Raw genomic sequence first — 15,416 nt, 5'->3', positions numbered from 1 at the left:
CTCTCTCTCTCTCTCTCTCTCTCTCTCTCTCTCTCTCTCTCTCTCTCTCTCTCTCTCTCTCTCTCTCTCTCTCTCTCTCATCCTATCAATTTTCATTATTTCTTATCAATTATACTTTAAGGGCTGGGAGAGGTGGCCTTGATTCTGAAGAAGGTCAGATCCATATATATATATATATATATATATACATATACATATATATATATATATATATATATATATATATATATGTATATGTATATATATATATATATATATATATATATATATATATATATATATATATATATATATATATATATATATATATATATATATATATATATATATATATATATATATATATATATATATATATATATATATATATATATATATATATATATATATATATATATATATATATATATATATATATATATATATATATATATATATATATATATATATATATATATATATATATATATATATATATATATATATATATATATATATATATATATATATATATCACCACCAGTCCTATATCTCCCTCCCTCTCTCCCTCCCTCCATCTCTTCACAAGCCAAAGACGACAATCAGACTGGAGGTAAGAGCACAAAACGGGCCATTATGCAAACACCTTGTCCGTCCTCCCCCACTGAGCGGCGGCGGGGCCATCCAACGAGACAGAGCTGCACTTTACCGTTCATTCTGTGGTTTCTGTCCTTCCTCGCTACGGCACTGCTCCACCACAGATTTGATGTTTACAAATAAGCCCAGAATACTTTGCCACTTAATCCTGGAAAATCAGCGTCCGGCCTTAACTCAAAATAGGCGAATCGGACCACAGACATGCACTTCAGGCGAAACTAATCTATTTTACGATCGCTGAATGTAGATTAAATTTTCCGCTTCCTGAACGTGAGGGGCGCCGCGACCGAGGCAGCGGGGACCTACAACTGGGACTGTCTGAGGGGGGCTCAAGTGAGGGTCCCACACGCACGCACACGCCCCCCCACCACGCACGAACACTACTTGAGACTCGTCTGCACAAGTATCGAAAATAACTATTATGAATACACTTAAAATATGAACAAACTACCCATGTTATGCATCAGAAGTTACTTATGCTAAGACGAGTTCCTTGGTTATACGCGTGAAGGAGCACACGTGGAAAGCTCTGTAAAAGCAATTTCACAATGAAGAAGAGGGTAGGGAATAAGTAAAAAAATATAGGGCCTAATGTGAAGATGTACATAATTATCGAAATGAATATTTAAGAAGATCACCGCAAGCGAGGGACTGAGCAAAAAGAAAGAAAAAAAAGGAGCAACATAAAAAGAAGTAACAGAACATATGCTGGGGAGGCGGTGGCCGAGTGGTCAGCGCGCGAACATGACGATCCTGAGGTCCCGGGTTGAAGTTCCACGATAAGACGCTGACAATTTTCAACCATCGCCGAGTGGAGGAGGTCAACCCACATGCTATCCAGATCTTCACTCAACCCTAACTTCAGCGAGTTCGTTCAAGTGGAGCACCGGGGGACAGCATGGGCCACGCAAATCAAATACCACTGCAGCAACTGAATATAAAATTTTGCTGCGCCACTGACAGGCTGGGGCCGTGCACCAGACCCTTCAGGAGAGTCTTCTGGCGGCACATAATTAACGAAAAGTCAGCAAATCAAAGAGGACGTCGCCGGTTAAGTTAACAATGAAAAGGTTTACATACTAACACTGCACACTGCTTCTAGCGACTATGTCAGCTGTTGAACAAATATTATGGACAAACGGTCTATACCGATGATTAGATTATACTCCTCTGTCTGTCTGTCTGTCTGTCTGTCTGTCTGTCTGTCTGTCTGTCTGTCTGTCTGTCTGTCTGTCTGTCTGTCTGTCTGTCTGTCTGTCTGTCTGTCTGTCTCTCTCTCTCTCTCTCTCTCTCTCTCTCTCTCTCTCTCTCTCTCTCTCTCTCTCTCTCTCTCTCTCAGCCACACATGACCCTACATCTCCCTCCCACCATCCCTTGCTGTTCCTCTTTCCCTCCACACCTCTCCCTCCACACAAACCCTTCCATTACACCTTTCAGTATTTCCTGGACAAGCAACACTACACAGGAATCTGCTTTGGTCACCCGGAAGGAAAGAGTGAAGGCCTGGCTATAGTTCCTGTAGTGGTCTTGCCCCTGAGAGCACTCCAGCTCAAGACTCCGAGGGTCTGCATTGTCAGCTCCAAGCTGCGACAAGCTCCGTCGACTTTCCTCCTTCAATACGAGGTCACGTGCCGAAGCTGCACCCTGTAACTGTATCTGCCAAACAGAAATGGCCGCCCCCCAAGACGTGGTTCTCATGCAGTGCCTGGCCCGCGTGCCCGACCCGGGCATGCTCAAGCACTTATCCAAGCTGCGCCTCTCCGTGAAGGAGCCCCTCGCCTGCTGCCCTTGTTTCTCCCGGCGGAGCCATTCAGACAGAGTAACAAATAACTCTTGACCAGCAGAATGGTGTTATGTATGCAAACATTTATTGAAACAAATGTTTCGTTTTCAAACGGTGAATTTTTTGACACTGTAGAGAAGTGATTAGGTACAACGTGTGATGCTCCACGAGAAGGAAAAGTGGCCACAATGATTTGAGAGCATACAGACGGAGGTCACATTCAGGTCAATGCAAGTTCACGAAAAAATCTTGAAAATAAACTAAATGTTGAAACAGATGATCGCAAGAGAACGGTTTGTCATTTTCTTTATAATCAGACGAAGAAATGCTCTGCGCAGGCTAAGGAAGAAAAATGCTAATGCTAAACCAAAACCAAGGAAACTTTAAGACGGGAAATAACACAATTTAGCAGGAATAAAAAAACGCAGCCTCGGCCTTTTCACGTCAGCCATTTCCCAGTCTGTCCCTCTTTGTCCGCCTGTTGTTCCCTCCTGCTCGTGTGTCCTGGCCAGTGTTATTTCTTGATTCTTGTTTGTCTTTAACATGTCATCTTCTTTTATCTATTATCCTATCAATTTTCATTATTTCTTATCAGTTATACTTTAAGGGCTGGGAGAGGTGGCCCTGATCCTGAAGAAGGTCAGATCCATGGCAGATCGAAACAGAAGGTTCAAGTACTGGAGGCTCATTACTTTGTCACGACACATTTCAGATATATGAATAAAGAAAAGTCATGAATGAAGCCTACTGTTGCAATCATTTTTACGTTGTTGTCGTTTTGTGTTTCCTGAAACCCAACAAAGCGGAACTAAAACGACTGCACGAAACAGAAAGGACAGGTGTGTGTTGAGTGGCTAAGGAACACGGCTGGCCTGCAATGTGTGATAAAGGTTGTGTGTGTTGTGTAGCGCAAACAAAAAGGAAAAAAATGACAGCGTAAGATGCACAGTTTGGGGACAATTGTGTCGCCACCTGTGTCACCTCGTGTGCCCAGGTGGCCATTACGTTGCCATCATATCTCTCTCTCTCTCTCTCTCTCTCTCTCTCTCTCTCTCTCTCTCTCTCTCTCTCTCTGAACAAAGACAAATAATATACATTCAAATAACGTATATAGTTAAGTTAGAGGGAGTTTGTTTTATATTCTTAACCTGCAATCTTCCTCTTCCTCCATCCTATATTTTCCTCCTCCTCCCAACAATCAGCCTCTATTCGATCATTCCCTTCTGTTTTCCTTTTCTTCATATTCTTAACGTTTGACTCCTTCGCCTACCTCCTCCTCCTCCTCCTCCTCCTCCACTTCCTCCTCCTCCTCCTCCTCCTCTCCTCCTCCTCCTCCTCTACTCCTCTTCCTCCTTCTCCTTCTCCTCCTCCTCCTCCTCCTCCTCCTCCTCCTCCTCCTCCTCCTCCTCCTCCTCCTCTTCCTCCTCCTCCTCCTCCTCCTCCTCCTCCTCCTCCTCCTCCTCCACTTCCTCCTCCTCAGGTATTCGCACGGTGGCTCTCGGTAACCTGCCATTAGCTCACACGAACCTCAATTTGGCGGAAATATTGTGCGGTGATATTTGTAATCAAGGCGAAGAGAAACAAGCGAATATCAGGTCCTCTGTTCCTGGTGGATACGAGACAGACACATGGAGGAGGAGGAGGAGGAGGAGGTAAAGATGGAAGAAGAAGAAGAAGAAGAAGAAGAAGAAGAAGAAGAAGAAGAAGAAGAAGAAGAAGAAGAAGAAGAAGAAGAAGAAGAAGAAGAAGAAGAAGAAGAAGAAGAAGAAGAAGAAGAAGAAGAAGAAGAAGAAGAAGAAGAAGAAGAAGAAGAAGAAGAAGAAGAAGAAGAAGAAGAAGAAGAAAAATGATGAGAAAGAACAAGAACAACAAGTAAAGAAGAAAATGAAAAAAAAACAAGAAATAAAAGAAGAAAAGAAAAAAAAAGATGACGATGATGATAAAGAAGAAAAACAAGAAGAACAATTAAGAACAAGAACAGGAAGAACAAGGGCAAGGAAAATAAGAAGGAAAATTATCATGAAAACCAAAACCAACCAAAAAACTTAAAAACCCAAAATAATAATAATAAAGAGTAGAAACTTTTACGACCCCCACATTTACCATTAACTTATAAACATGCAGGAAGAGGAGAAGGAAGGAGAAGGAGAAAGAGGAGGAGGAAGGAGCAAGCAATATACAAACACACATAAAAAAGATATAATAATATGCATCATTGTGGCTCTTTGAAAGGCCACGCAGAATGTCTTGTAAGAGCAGACTTTTGGAAACGAAGGAGCATAAAGAGAATATTGGACGAGCCATTCATTCAAAGAGGAGGAGGAGGAGGAGGAGGAAAATGAAAAGAAATCGAATAAAGATGGTGAGAACAAGAGCGAAGATAGAGCGTTGAGGAAGAGAGGTAAGCAGGAAGGTGGGAATCAGAAGAGACCAGATTAGGGAGAGGAAAGTGAAGGGGTTATAAAGAAAAAGACGAGGAGGAGGAGAAGGAGTCGAGGAGGCCAATACAAAAATAGAATTGGATTGAAAAGAAGGAAGGAAAGAAAGAGGTTGAAAATGCGGTGGAAATAAGTGAGAGAAAGTGAAAGAAAGCCAAAGAAGAGGAGGAGGAGGAGGAAATAACGAGGTAAATAATGCAATGGGTACTGAGAAGGGTGGGGCGGATGGAATAAAAAAAAAAAGGAAGAGGCTTAGACTAGACTAGATGGTGTATGTAAGGTAATATAACTCAGAGGGAGAGACAGAGTGAATAAAGTAAAGAGGAGAGAGGGAGAAGGATAAACGGGAAAAGCAGAGTTGAGTGAGTCGAAAATAAAAGAAAATAGAGTAAAAAAGGGGAAGACAGGTGATGGAGTACAGTTTGAAAGAATGGATAGATAGAGGTAGTGGAATGAAAAGGGGGAGGTGGATAGGTGGAAGAGAAGGATGAGTGAGGTAGGAATGGATGAGTGGAAAAGAAGTAGAAAAGTAAGGATATATTAGGAAACGGTGATGGAGTTCTATATGGAAGAAGAAATATGAATAAGGAAAGTAAAGGTGGAGAGAGGGTGGAGAGGTGGAGAAAAAAAAGGTGGATGGAGGAAAAAAGTACGGGAATTCACTAAAAGAAAATGTGGAGTAGAAAAAAAAGATAGGAAAAATGAGAAAAAAGTGGAAAGGTGGAGAGATGGGAAAGTTCCCCTTCCCCTTCCACACTCATCTAAGCCCCTCTCCCTTTCCCCTTCCCCTTTCAAGCACTCTACACCGCCTGTCACTCTTCTCAATAAATGGGAGCGCTATCCATTCCTACTCCCTTACGCCTGCCCCTCCCACACTCACCTCAGCCCCTCCCCCCTTTACTCTTCCCTCTCAGACAACACCCTTATCACCCTCCCCCCTCCCCTAACGCTCACTTAAAAGTTCCTCCCCTCTTTCCCTTACCGCCCCCCCCCCCACCCCCCACCCCGGTAAACTCTTCTCCCCTCACAAGCCCACCTAAGCTCCTCGTCACCTGTGGGTCAATTTCCACTCACTTCCTCGTTATTTATTCACTTATTTTTATTATGGTTCATCACGTGTCGTCTTTAAAATCCTTAATGACCCCCGCGGGACCCTGATGAAGCAACGAGAGACAACACGAGACACACACACACACACACACACACACACACACACACACACACACACACACACATACACACACACACACACATGCAATCAATTTGTACTAAATCTGCCGTACAAATTTTCTTTTCATGTTTAGATATTTCGTGTGCATGAGAGGAACATTCTCTCTCTCTCTCTCTATATATATATATATATATATATATATATATATATATATATATATATATATATATATATATATATATATATATATATATATATATATATATATATATATATATATATATATGGGGGGAAGGTGGAACGGTACACGCATATCTGGACTGACGTAAACGAGAGAATTACATGCATATGCATCCTGATATTTTGCGATTGACCTGCGACTGATAACTATCGATCACTCGTTAAAGACAAAGGGACGGTGGAGGCGAAGCAGGAGCACAGGACGATAGGAGAGGCCAGCGAGCGGGAGGAAGGTGTACGAGGGGAAAGAGGGGAGTCAAGAGAGGGGGGAGGGGGGAAAAAGGAAAGCAGGTGAGAGCCAGGTGAGGAACGCAGGTAAGGGGGGAGATTAACTAGAAAATAAAACTTTTCATCACTTCAAGACCAAGAAATTTGCAGTAAAAAACAGTGGCTGCGACACTACCACCAGCACCACCAGTGCTATACCTCCCTCCCTCTCTCCCTCCCTCCATCTCTTCACAAGCCAGAGACGACAATCAGACTGGAGGTAAAGGCACAAAACGAGCCATTATGTAAACACCTTGTCCGTCCTCCCCCACTGAGCGGCGGCGGGGCCATCTAACGAGACAGAGTTGCACTTCACCGTTCATTCTGTGGTTTCTGTCCTTCCTCGCCACGGCACTGCTCCACCACAGATTTGATGTTTACAAATAAGCCCAGAATACTTTGCCACTTAATCCTGGAAAGTCAGCATCCGGCCTCAACTAAAAACAGGCGAACCGGGCCACAGACATGCACTTCAGGCAAAAACTAATCAATTTTACGATCGCTGAATGCAGATCAATTTTCCGCTTCATGAATAAAAGAGTTTAGAGAAAAAAATATGTAAAAGAGCTTGTATAAAGATTCATCATAAAGATAGGAAGACAAGCGACACGGCGGGGATTCAAACTTTTAGGTGGCGCCAGAAAAGCAAGCGGAGGTGTATAAGAACTTGCTAAACAAACTCGACGACGTAAGAAAGAGCGAGCCTAATATTCTCGCCACACTCCAGAGTTACAACCCGTCATTTTATGTGTGATCTCGGTGATTCGCTCTCGTTTCCTGCACGTGAGGGGCGCCGTGACCGAGGCAGCGGGGACCTACAACTGTGACTGTCTGAGGGGGGCTAAAGTGAGGGTCCCGCACCCACACACACGCCCCCCCCCCCAACATACACACACGAACACTCCTTGAAACTCATCTGCACAAGTATCGAAAATAACTATAATGAATACACTTAAAATATGAACAAACTACCCATGTTCCTTGGTTATACACGTGAAGGAGCACACGTGGAAAGCTCTGTAAAAGCAATTTCACAATGAAGAAGAGGAGAGGGAATAAGTAAAAAAATATAGGGCCTAATGTGAAGATGTACATAATTATCGAAATGAATATTTAAGGAAAAGCAAAAATAAAATAAAAAGGAACGAAAATATACAAAGAAGTAACAGAACATATGCCGGGGAGGCGGTGGCCGAGTGGTCAGCGCGCGAACATGACGATCCTGAGGTCCCGGGTTGAAGTCCCACCGCAAGACGCTGAAAATTTTCAACCATCGCCGAGTGGAGGAAGACTACCCACATGCTATCCAGATCTTCACTCAACCTTAACTTCAGCAACTTCGTTCAAATGGAGCACCGGGGGACAGCATGGGCCACGCAAATCAAATACCACTGCAGCCACTGAATATAAAATTTTGCTGCGCCACTGACAGGCTGGGGCCGTGCACCAGATCCTTCAGGAGAGTCTTCTGGCGGCACATAATTAACGGAAAGTCAGCAAATCAAAGAGGACGTCGCCGGTTAAGTTAACAATGAAAAGGTTTACATACTAACACTGCACACTGCTTCTAGCGACTATTTCAGCTGTTGAACAAATGCTATGAACAAACATTCTATACCGGTGATCAGATTATACTCTGCTCTGCTCTCTCTCTCTCTCTCTCTCTCTCTCTCTCTCTCTCTCTCTCTCTCTCTCTCTCTCTCTCACACACACACATGACCCTACATCTCCCTCCCACCATCCCTTGCTGTTCCTCCTTACCGCCACACCTCTCCCTCCACACTAACCCCTCCATTACTCCTTTCAGTATTTCCTGGACAAGCAACACTACACAAGAATCTGCTTTGGTCACCCGGAAGGAAAGAGTGAAGGCTTGGCCCATAGTTCCTGTACTGATCTTGCCCCTGAGAACACTCCAGCTCTAGACTCCGAGGGTTGCATTGTCAACTCCAAGCTCCAAGCTGGGTACTGAGAAGGATGGGGCGGATGGAATAGAAAAAAGAAAAAAAAAGGAAGGGGCTTATGAAAAAAGATTAGATGGTGTATATAAGAAAGCATAACTCAGAGGGAGAGACGGAGTGAATAAAGTAGAGAGAGGGAGAAGGATAAACGGGAGAAGCAGAGTTGAATGAGTCGAAAATAAAAGAAAATGGAGTAAAAAAAAAAGGGAAGAGACAGGTGATGGATTACAGTTTGAGAGAAGGGATAGACAGAGGAAGTAGAATGAAAAGGGGGAGGTGGATAAGTAGAAGACAAGGGTGAGTGGAGTAGAGAAAGGCGGGTGGAAAAGAAGTAAAAAAAAGTAAGGAAATATATTAGGGAAAGGTGATGGAGTACTATATGGAAGAAATATGAAAAAGTAAAGTAAAGGTGGAGTAAAAAAGGCGGATGGAGAAAAAAAAAGTAAGGGAATTCACTAAAAGAAAATGTGATGGAGTAGAATACGTGAAAAAAAAGAGATGGGGAAAATGAGAAAAAGTGGAGAGGTGGAGAGATGGGAAAGTGTGGGTGGAAAAGAAAACAAGCAAAGAAATCAATTAAGAAAAGGTGATCGGGTACAATATGGAAGAGGCGATAGGGAGAATAAGATAGAGAGGGGGAAAGGTGAAAAAGATAACAAGCAAAGGAACCCATTAAGAAAAGGTGATGGAGAACAATATGGGAAAAAAAAGATAGGAAGAATGAGTTGTGGTGGGGAGGAGGAGGGGAGGAAGGTAGAAGGGGGCGGGGAAGAGGGATGAGTGAAGGAGAAAACAAGAAAAGAAGTCAATTAAGAAAAGGTGACGGAGTACAATATGGAAAAAAAAGATAGAGGGACTGAGATAGAGGAGGAGGTGGAGGCTAGAGGGGAGGTGGATGGGAGGGAGAAAGGTGGAGGAGGGTAGGGAGAAAGGTGGACAGGAGGGGAGGGGGATGGAAAGGAAGGTAGAGGGTGATTGGACACAGGTAGAGGGGACAGGTAAACAGACATGGGCAGCCCTGACGAGGGAGAGATAAGTCGCGGTGTGCGTGTCCTTGTTGATGGTGGACGGAGAGTGTTGTGACACCTACAGGCCAGACACTCCCGCCGGCCAGACACTCATGCACGCGACACCCCTGCCCCCCACAACATTCATTCCCTCACGCCTTATTCTTCATCCCCTTTTTCCCCCCTTTTCCTTCTTTTTCTTCGTGTTCTCCTTCACCTTCATCTTCCCGTTTTCTTTTCATGTCCTCCTCCCTTTTATAATTTCTCTCTTTTTCTTCCACTTCTTTCCTGTGCATCATTTTCTATTTTGACTTTTCCCTCACGCCTTATTCTTCATCCCCTTTTCCCCCTTTTCTTCTTTTTCTTCGTCTTCTTCTTCACCTTCATCTTCCCGTTTTCTTTTCATGTCCTCCTTCCTTTTAATTTATCTCTTTTTCTTCCACTTCTTTCCTGTCCATCATTTTCTATTTTGACTTTTCATCTTTCTCCTTCTGTTGATTTATTTCTTCACTCCTCACCCTTCTTCCTATTTTCTTTTTCATATTATTTTCCTTCCAGTTATTTCCTCTATATATTTCTCTTTCAATTATTCTCTGTGTATTATTTCCCATTTTGATTGACATTATTTCTCTCTCCTCATGCTGATTTATCTCCCACTTCATCCTCCGTCCCATTTTTCCTTCATGCCATCTCCTTCCTGCTCCTTACTTTCCTTCTTTCCCACGTCCTCTCTGTGTGTGGTTTACCATTTAGACTTTGCATCTTTCTTTTCCAGTTAATTTATCTTCTCATTCTTCAAGCCCCCACTCCCATGTTTTCTTTTAATCCTTCTTTCAATTTATTCCTCTCTTTCTCTTCCATTTATTCTATGTACGTTGTTCCCCATTTTGACTTTACACCTTTTTCCTTTTCTTGATGGATCTTCTCTTCTCCTTCCTGCTAATTCTTCTCTTTTTCTCTTCCGCTTCTTCTCTCTGTATATTTTCCCATTTTTACTTCACATTTTTCTTCTCTCCTTCACTCACTTCCCCGTTCAACACTTCCTCGAGCCCTCATACACCTTCACTCTTCATTTTGCACCCTTCTTTCTATTTTCGCTTCAATCACCTCTTTTCGTTGAGTGGTCTTTTTCTTCTATTTCACAGCTTCTAATATCTCCTTCCTTATCCTCTTCCTCCTCACTCTCGTCCCACACCCACCTATATCTTTCCCGTTAATTCTTCTTTTTAATACGTTCCCACTTATTTTCTGTAATCCTCACCTCCAATTTTCCCTCCATGGTCCAGCCTCATCCTCACCCCACCTCCTTTCATACTCTTTATACTTCACTTCACACTCCACTCGTAAATTCTTCTTCTTTCTCAACTTTCCTTCTATGATCCTCCTCTCCAGCACTCTCTTACTCCCCTCTCCCTCCTCACACCCTTCCATTTATACTTCATATCATTTTACACTTCCCTCCTTCTGTTCTATACACTTTATCTCCACTTTCCTTCCCTTTTTTTCTTTTACTCCTAATTCGCTTTTTCTTACTTGATTTCATATTTTTTCTTTCACTTCTTTTCTTTGCTGTTCTAGATCCTTGGCAAAGTGGTAGTAGTAGTAGTAGTAGTAGTAGTAGTAGTAGTAGTAGTAGTAGTAGTAGCAGTAGTAGTAGTAGTAGTAGCAGTAGTAGTAGTAGTAGTAGTAGAAGTGGCTATGGTGGTGAAGGTGGTAATGTTATGGTTCGGAGCTGCAGGGGTGGTGGTAACGATGATAATAGAGATGACGGTTGTTTACGGTAGTGGTAACAGTGACGGCAAGGTGGTGGTATAAGAAAAAATGTAGTGGTAGTGACAGCTTGGTGTTATCACTGTCTGGTGGTGGTGGTGGTGGTGGTGGTGGTGGTGGTGTGGTGTTTCTGTTAATCTTTCCTGCTGAGGGTGACGGCAGAAGGGCACAGCATGGCAGGGGGTCTGTCCGCCTGTCCGTCTGTCTGTATGTATGTATGTAAGTATATCTGAGGTACCAACATAATGACTTAAACATCCACTGAATCTCTCTGTGTTGCTGTCTGTGTTGTCTGTCTGTTGTATTTTGTGTTGTCTGTTGTGTTTTCGTCTTGTCAGTCTTGTGTGGTGTGTGTCTGTGCTGCTTCTTAGATTATTTAGTCTTTTTTTTCTGTTTTGTGTTGTTCTTGTTACTTATCTGTCGTCCTTTTGTGTTGCTGTCTGCTTTTGAGTTGCCTGTGTGATGTAAAGTTTGTGTTGCTGTCTGTTATTGTGATGCTTTTACGCGCTTTTTTCTATTGTTTTTCAGTGATGTCTGTTCTGTCTGCATTTCCTGTCAGTAAGGTTCATTTGTGTTGCATGTGTGTTTCTTTTCTACCATTGTTCCTTTGTGTTATTTAATTGTGTTCCATCCTTTGTAATGCCTTTGTTTTGCGTCTGTGTTGTCTGTCCGCTGTCTGTCTGGGTTGCTCTTTGGTGGTGTTTTGCGGTGAATATCTTTGTACGTCTTGTGTTGTCTGAATTGTCTGTCTGTGTTGCGTCTGTGTGGTTATTTAGTTTTTGTGTTGTCTGAGTGTTGCCTCTTTCTACTGTCTCTCAATATTTCTTTTTCTTTTTGTTCTCCTTACAACAATGAAAACACTTCTAAAAATACTGTGTTTCTGGTGTTCGTATTTCAAACTAACTCGTATTTTCATTTCTCGGACGGAAAACACTCGGGTCCAAAACCTTGAATAATTTAGCGATGACGTGAACTCTATAATAAAGCCAAGTGTGAGGTCCTTGTTTTTTTTTTCTCTCTTTCCTTTACTTCTTGCGGGTTGGTGATGCCGTGAAATAACCTTGTAATTGAAGGTTAGATCTGACGTGGCTGCTTGTGGATAAGAAATATTGAAGTAAATGTTACGCTTGTTGAAAAATAATAGAGAAGGGTAAGAAGGAAAACTAATTCTGAGTGCACGTCCTTCTCTTGCTTGCCTTCGCTCTCATCATTTTCTTCTCTAATATTTCGGCTTTCTTTTCCTCCGGTTCTTGTTCTTGTTTACTCCTCGAATCTTACTTCCTCCTAATTTTACTAATTTCGTTTCTGTCGTCTCCTTCTTAATCAACTCCCTTTTCTTTTATATCTTTCCTTTCTCACTCTCAAACTACTTCCACTTTCCTTCTTTCCTCATTTTTACATTCTTTCGTTTCGGCCTTCTCTCTCTTTATTGATCTTTCTTCTCCTTCCATTCTCTTTCCTTACCCTCTCGAAAACAAAATGCAGCACCCCACACACAAACCACAGAAAATACGTCTCAGATCCAGGTCAGTATTCTCAGACGCTATTGGCTCTCACAAGTATTTCCAAGGTCACAAAGGAATTTAGTCGGGTTCTCATGAATGCGCTTTACAAAGAGCATTGGTCTCGCCTACGGGCACCAAATGATTGTCGAGAAGATCAAATCACCGGAGCGGGCACCCTCGTATAAGGACCCAATAGTTTCCTGGTGCCTGCCTTTCCATGTTTCTGTTTAATGGTGAACCAGAAACATTAAACTTATTACCTCCATAGTGTAGAGGCCTTGTCAAACTATAACAAGACTCACAAAACTACCCATGGAGAAACTAACACACTCTCGACGAAAGCATGACCAAATGTGACTGTGTAAGCACCGAAATGTTTAAGAATTACGCCACAAATTAATTAAGTCTGATTCTCATGAGTGTTTTCAGGCTCATGATGTAGAAGACTTATCAAACTATTCCCAGACTCAGAAAACTACCCATGGATAAACTAACACCCTCTCGACGAAAGCATGACCAAATGTGTGTGTGTAAACCTCGAAGTGTTTGAGAATATGGACACCCCCTTCCTGTACACTCCGCCTCCATGTCACTCATGTTCCTAGTGTTCATCATATTCTGACTTGCTTTACCCTCCCATCTGTGGTTCAAAAGAATACTACTCAAGGATTATTCTTATTACTGAAGGATTAAGAAATGTTTGGGAATATGGGCCGCACTTTCTTACATCACTGAGGGGTAGCATAGCAAGGTCAAGGTCAAGGCCACGGAATCTATACGACCCTTCAGTAAGAGTTCCGGTCCCCCTCTGCTCAGCGCCACTCGATCCCGCCGCGCCGCAGGGAGGGTTTCGTCAGTGGCACGGCCTGGTGGAGTGCCGCGCCGCTGACTCATGGCTCCCAGTGGCAACGCAGGTGGCATGGTTTAATTAATCATGCTCCAGAGGCTTAGAGTATACAGCTTTTTCTTCTTCCTCATCCTCTTCTTCGTTTTCCTCTTCATTTCCGTTTACTTTTTGCATTTTTTTTTTCGCTTTGATATCAATTTTCTCTTTCGTTATATTTATTCCATTTTCACTTTCTTCTTTTTTCTTGTCTTTTTCTATTTTATCTGCTTTTTCTTATTTTCTTCTTTTTCTTCTTTTTCTTCTTCTTCTTCTTCTTTTTATTCTCCTCCTCCTCCTCCTTTTTCAATTCTTCCCTCTCGTCCTCGTAGTCGTACTACTACTACTACTACTACTACGACTACTACTACTACTACGACGACGACAACGACGACTACTACTACTACTACTACTGCTACTACTACTACTACTACTACTACTATTACTGCTACTACTACTACTACTACCGTTAACACTCCTCCTCCTCCTCCTCCTCTTCCTCCTCCTCCTCCTCCTCCTCCTCCTCCCTCCAATCCCTGTTCATTCATCTCCCTCTCCTTCCTCCCTCATCTCCATTTCACTCTTTTTTATGTTATCCTCTCCTCCCCGGGCACATATTAAAAGTCCTCAGTGCCATCTGTGTATGTGTGTGTGTGTGTGTGTGTGTGTATCACCGAGGAATGCTACACATGAAGTCATCAACATCAACAAAACGTGAAGTCAAATCAACACATGACGTCATTGCACTGGAAGGGGGGGAGGAGAGAGAGAGAGAGAGAGAGAGAGAGAGAGAGAGAGAGAGAGAGAGAGAGAGAGAGAGAGAGAGAGAGAGAGAGAGAGAGAGAGAGAGAGAGAGAGAGAGAGAGAGAGAGAGAGAGAGAGAGAGAGAGAGAGAGAATCATATACAAAGGATAACAAAAAAGAATGCAAGTATAAAGAGAGAAGGAAAGAAGCGGAATAAAAAATAAGAGGACGTGGAAAAGGAATACATGAAACTAGGTAAGCAGCTGATGATGATGACGACGTGTAAGCTTCTATGCATTAGAGCTACACACACACACACACACACACACACACACACACACACACACACACAGGCTGCAGAGCGACGGACGCCTTCTCACAATGGGGCGCACAGAGGCCGTTTGTTTGCGTTGGTGAGTCACGCTGGATCGAGTGTCGAGGATGAATTATTATTGCTGGCTGAGGAGCAATTATGGCCCGTCCAGCCTGCGAGTGGCCCGCCGCCCCGCGTGGCTCTCAACAGGCGCCATAAATAGTTGTTACACGTCCATCTTACATGAGGACAGGAGGGGGAGGAAGAGGAGGAGGTGAAACGGGAGCAGGCGCAGAAAAACAAACGAGGCCAGCGACAGAAACGGGAGCAGGAGCAACAACAGGACGACGAGGAGAAAACGAGGCGAGGAAACCAGAGCAGAGGGAAAAGCGTTAGCATGGAAGAGAAGAGGAATATATTATGTGGTTAGGAGGAGAAGGAGGAGGAGGAGGAGGAGGAGGAGGAGGAGGAGGAGGAGGAGGGGGTGGGAATGGAGGGGAATGCGGAAAAGAGGTATAAAAGAAGGCAAATTCTACCGTGTGACCCTAACATTGTGTCCTGAGAAGATGTTAGTTTAGGTGTTCTGCAGAGGAGTGTGTCTATGCCTTTCCTTGTTTCTCTTCTCTCGTGTTAAATCCGCAGCATTCCTTGATAATTTTATGCAGTTTTGACACTCAGTGGGCGGACAGTATCTTCAA

This window comes from Eriocheir sinensis, chromosome 18 (genome assembly GCF_024679095.1).
Source record: "Eriocheir sinensis breed Jianghai 21 chromosome 18, ASM2467909v1, whole genome shotgun sequence".
NCBI lineage: Eukaryota > Metazoa > Arthropoda > Malacostraca > Decapoda > Varunidae > Eriocheir > Eriocheir sinensis.
The sequence above is the reverse complement of the archived record's forward strand: the minus strand, read 5'-3'. Positions refer to the sequence as shown.